This window comes from Leptonychotes weddellii, chromosome 5, assembly GCF_054177405.1.
Source record: "Leptonychotes weddellii isolate Sample4059 chromosome 5, ASM5417740v2, whole genome shotgun sequence".
Lineage (NCBI taxonomy): Eukaryota > Metazoa > Chordata > Mammalia > Carnivora > Phocidae > Leptonychotes > Leptonychotes weddellii.
Window position 1 is genome coordinate 105,958,539 of NC_138373.1, and position 5,879 is coordinate 105,964,417.

Here is a 5,879-nt window from a genome sequence, read left to right on the forward strand (position 1 = left end):
TGCCTCATAGAATGAGTTGGAAGCTTTCCTTCTGTTTCTATTTTTTGAAACAGTTTCAGGAGAATAGGTATTATTTCTTCTTTGAATGTTTGGTAGAATTCCCTGGGGAATCCATCAGGCCCTGGACTCTTGTTTTTTGGGAGGTTTTTGATTACTGCTTCAATCTCATTACTGGTTATTGTCCTATTCAGGTTGTCAGTTTCTTCCTATTTCAGTCTTGGTAGTTTATAAGTTCCCAAGAAGGCATCCATTTCTTCCAGGTTGCTTAATTTATTGGCATATAGTTGTTGATAATAATTTCTAATAATTGTTTCTATTTCCTTGGTGTTAGCTGTGATCTCTTCCCTTTCATTAATAATTTTATTAATTTGGGTCCTTTCTCTTTTCTTTTGGATAAGTCTGGCCAGTGGTTTATGGATCTTATTAATTCTTTCAAAGAACCAGCTTTTAGTTTTGTTGATCTGATCTACTGTGTTTCTGGTTTCTAATTCATTGATCTCTGCTCTAATCTTAATTATTTCTCCTCTGACGTGTGGCTTAGGCATTGTTTGTTGCTTTTTCTCCAGTTATTTAAGGTGTAAAGTTAGTTGGTGAATTCGGGATTTTTCTACTTTTTTGAGTGAGGCTTGGATGGCCTTTACAGTATCCCATGGGTTTTGGACCAATGTGTTTTTGTTCTCATTGGTTTCCATGAATTGTTTAAGTTCTTCTTTGATTTCCTGTTTGACCCAAACATTCTTGAGCAGAGTGGTCTTTAGCTTCCAGGTGTTTGAATTTCTGCCAAATTTTTTCTTGTTATTGAATTCCAGTTTTAAAGCATTATGGTTTGAGAATATGCAGGGAATAATCTCAGTTTTTAGTATCAGTTGAGGCCTGATTTGTGACCCAGTATGTGGTCTATTCTGGAGAAAGTTCCATGTGCGCTCAAGAAGAATGAGTTTTCTGTTGTTTTACGGTGGAAAGTTCTGTATATATCTTTGAGGTCCATCTGGTCCAGTGTGTTATTCAAAGCTCTTGTTTCTTTGTTGATTTTCTGTTTAGATGATCTGTCTACTGCTGAGAGTGGAGTATTGAGATCTCCTACAATTAACATATTATTATCAATATGACTCTTTATTTTGGTTAACAGTTGGCTTATGTAGATGGCTTACTCCCATGTTGGGGGCATAGATATTTACAATTGTTAGATCTTCTTGTTGGATAGACCCTTTAAGAATGATAGAGTGTCCTTCTGTGTCTCTCACTACAGTCTTTAGCTTAAAATCTAATTTGTCTGATATAAGAATTGCTACCCCAGCTTTCTTTTGAGGTCCGTTGGCATGGAAGATGGATCTCCACCCCTTCACTTTCAGTCTGGATGTATTTTTAGGTTCAAAATGAGTCTCTTTGTGACAGCATATGGATGGGTCCTGTCTTTTTACCCATTGTGCAACCCTGAGCCGTTTTATGGGAGCATTTAGGCTATTCACGTTGAGAGTGATTATTGAAAGATATGAATTGTCATCATGTTTCCTGTGAAGTCCTTGTTTCTATAGACTGTCTCTGTAAATTTCTGTCCTATATCACTCTTGGGGTCTTTCTCCTTTTATAGAACCCCCTTTAATATTTCTTGCAGGGCCGGCTTACTGGTCACATACTCTTTCAGTTTATGCCAGTCTTGGAAGCTCTGTATCTCTCCATCCATTCTAAGTGACAGTTTTGCCTGATAAACTATTCTTGACTGCATGTTCTTCTCATTTAGTACCCTGAATATGTCTTGCCAGGCCTTTCTGGCTTGCCAGATCTCTGTGGATAGGTCTGATGTTATTCTGATGTTCCTCCCTCTGTACGTAAGGAATCTCTTCCCCCTAACTGCCCTTAAGATGGTTTCCTTGGTTCTAAGATTTGCGAGTTTTACTATTACATGCTGGGGTGTTGGCCTGTTTTCCTTGATCTTGGGAGGGGTCCTCTCTGCCTCTAGGACACGAATGTTTGTTTCATTCCTCAGATTAGGGAAGTTCTCAGCTACAGTTTGCTCAAATATATCTTCTAGTTCTCTCTCTCTCTCTCCACCCCCTCAGGGATCCCAATAATTCTGACATTGGAGCATTTCATGGTGTCACTTATTTCTCTGATTCTGTTTCATGGATTTTGAGTAGTTTCTCCCTGGCCTCCTCTTTTTCCTTCTTTTCTATCAATTGGTCTTCTAGATCATTAATTCATTCTTCTGCCTCATTTATCCTAGCTGTTAGATTATCTAAATTAGATTGGATCTCACTGATAGCATTTTTAAGTTCTGCCAATTCAGCTTTCATTTCTGCTCTTAGAGACTCTATGTTGCCATTAATTGATTTCTCCATTCTAGCTATTGTCTTCACAACTGCTACCCTGAAGTTCATTTTTGACATCTTGGTTATATCTGTATCCATTTGTAAATCTGTGGCAGAAGTCACAGTCTCTGAGTCTTTCCTATTTTGGGGGTTCCTCCTCCTAGTCATTCTGTTGAGCGGAGATTGAGGGAATGTACAAAGTCCAAATTATTGACCACGACCCAAGCAAGATGCACCTGTTTTCTAGGGACCTTAGCATTGTTGGCCTCTTGTTCTCCCAGACTATCTTCTAGGGGAGGGCCCTGCTGCACTTTTACTCAGGCAACCTTGTTTGGGCAGAGTTGTCCTGCCCCCTGTGGGGGGGGTTGGGCTCAGTGAAAACCGTTTTTTTTTTGGGCTTTTGTTCTCTGGCAGCTTTCCCTGGTGGCTTTCTGTGTCTCTTTCAAGAGTCAGAGCAGAAGAGATCATTTCCAACCGTCTGCCTCAGAGCAGAGAGATCACAGTCTGTTTTTCAGTGAGCTCTCCAGGCCACACTATCTCCGTTTCTCTCTGTGCTGCTATAAAGTGCAGCGTCCTGGGTTGTGCACCCCTCAGCAGGGCTCCCAGTCATCACCTCCAGGTTGAGGCACAGGGGCATGTCTCTGCCCTCTGTGCTTCTAAAGCCGTCAGCCGCCCCCAGTTTGCATGTGTGACTCCACCGCTCTGGGTTTCAGTCTGGGTGCTGCCCTAACATCCTTTCCCCGCCCCTGGTGGTCTGCGAGTCTGTGCCCAGTCCCCAGCTCAGGAGGCTATTGCTGACCAGTGGTGCAGGATCCCCACAGTTCCCTCTGCCTTCTGTTTATCTTCCAATATGTGCCCATGGAATCATGGCTCCCCGCTTCATACCTCAAAACCAACTGCCTGTGATGTTCTGTTTGTAGAGATTCAGATATATCTTCTTACATCCCAGGCTAGTTTTGGGGGTGTTCAGAGTGGTCTGGTAGATATCCAGCTCAATTCCAGGGACTGGTTGGAATAGGGTCCCCACTTCTATGCCATCTTTTTCAGCAGATTGAGGAAATACTTCATTGTGCTGAAGTCCGTATGTTTTGGAAAAGCTGACTGGTGGGTTTTTTGTTTTGTTTTGTTTTAGTTTTTGTTCTTTTTTTTTTTTTAAGCTCAAATATTGTATGCATATTCTGGTATATTCTATGTGTTTGGATGCCTGCTGGGAGTCTGAGAAAGGGAGTCGGGAATAAAAAGGTATGTAATAAATTGTTCAGAACACTAAAAAAAATTTAAAATTTCAAGAAAGGGAGGAGGTGAAGGGGGGCTATAATATCTTAGTATGGACAAAGCAGGCTGTTTCAGTTGCTCCTGGGTGTATTTTAGTTTGTGTGTTAGAGGACACTACATCCCCAGATTACAAGGAAAGTAAAACTTGTGTATATATAAAGGTGAAATTGAAGAGTGATAAAAATTCTACAATATAGCCTATACCTATAAAAAATATAGGTGTGAAAAATACAAGTTAAAAAGCTACTATGAAATAAAATTGATATAATAAACATCTATTTGAAATGAGAAGATGAAAAGAAAAAAAAACGGAGAAAAAGCATAAGAAGAAGAAAAAAAGAAAAAAGAAAAGGAAAATTTTATCTGAAAAATAAACAAGTCGTGAGGCCACACCTGGAGCTCAATATACAATTTTCTCATGGTGTTGGGATTTTATGGTCTTATGGGATCCATAGGGTTTTCATCCACCTGTTCTTCCAGCCTGTCTTCTGGGGGAGGGGCCAGCTGCGCTGTTTCTCAGGTAACCCTGCCTTTGTGGAGTTGTCTGGCCCCCTGTCAGGGGGATGGGCTCAGTGGAAAAGGGTCTTCTGTGTGGCTTTTGTTCCCTGGGGGCTTTCTGCTCCTCTTCAGAGGATCAGAGCAAAAATGACTGCAGCCAAACCTCTGGCCCAGAGCAGAAAATTCACAGTCTGCCCTTTAATAAACCCTCCAGGACAGTCTCCACTTCTGAATGCGCCCCTGAAAACTGCAGCCTCCCGCAGTGTGTGCCCACAGCAACTCTCTTAGAGGTAGTCTCAGGGGCCTTGGAGTTCCTCTGTCCTTAGTGATTCTAAAACTGCCAGTGGCTGAGGGCTGACATGCACACATGAAGCTCCTGGATCATGTCTGGGTGCCACTCTAATGCCCTTTCTGGGCCACTACTGTTCTGTGAGTTTTTGCCTGGTTGCAGGCATAGGTTCCAGATTTTTTCAGGCTGCCCAAGAGAAGAACAATTTATCCACCAGCCCAGCTAGTGGTTTATTGCGATCTGAACTGAGTGTCCCTTCCTGGGCTCGTTGACTATAACCTGCTTCCTGGCTCCACTTCTCAGGCACTCTACTGGTTCAGGAAGCCCCTTTTGCCCTGTGGCTCCTTGGATCTTGATACCACAATGCCCTGCCTAGAATTCTGCCTTTTCATTTCCAGAGCCCCTTTCAGAGAGGGATGTTTCTCACTAGAGCAGATTTCTAAAGGTTCCAATTTTGTGCTCCAGTGTTATATCACTTTCCAGGAGCCAGCTTATGGAGGCTCCCTCGGCCTTCTGTTTATCTTCCAATATCTTCCCACAGATTCACGACACCACACGTCCTACCTTGCAAAGAGCAGTCATTTTTCTGCTTGTAGAAATCCAGATATATATTCTTACATCTCGGGCTGATTTCATGGGTGTTCAAAATGGTTTGGTAAATATCCAATTAAATTCAGGGGACCATTTGAAACGAGGACCTCTACTCCTCCATCATCTTGCCAAAGCTGGTTTTCTTTTTCAACATTCCTTTGGCTATTCAGGGTCCTTTCTGGTTCCATACAAATTTCAGGATTGTTTGTTCAAGTTCTGTGAAAAATGCTGGTGGTATTTTGATAGATATTGCATTGAATGTGTAGGTTGCTTTGGGTAGTATAGACATTTTAAACAATATTTGCTCTTCCAATCCATGAGCATGGAATGTTTTTCCATTTCTTTGTGTCTTCCTCCATTTCTTTCATAAGTGTTCTATAGTTTTCAGAGTTCAGATCCTTTACCTCTTTGGTTAGATTTATTCCTAGGTATGTTATGGTTTTTGGTGCAATTTTAAGTGGGATGGATTCCTTGATTTCTCTTTCTGCTGCTTCATTATTGGTGTTTAGAAATGCAGCAGACTTCGTTATGTTGATTTTGTATCCTTCTGACTTTGCTGAATTCCTGTATCAGTTCTAGCAACTTTTTGGTGAAGTATTTCAGGTTTTCTAGATAGAGTAACATGTCATCTGTGAAAAGTGAAAGTTTGACTTCTTATTTGCTGATATGGATGCTTTTTATTTCTTTTTGTTGTCTGACTGATGACTGTAGGACTTCCACTACTATGTTGAACAACAATGGCGGTAGTCAACATTCCTGTTGTGTTCCTGACCTTAGGGGTAAAGCTGTCAGATTTTCCCCATTGAGGATGATGTTAGCTGTGGGTCTTTTGTATATGGCCTTCATGATGTTGAGGTATGTTCTTTGTATCCCTACTCTGTGGAGGGTTTTTATCAAGAAAGGATATTGTATTTTAT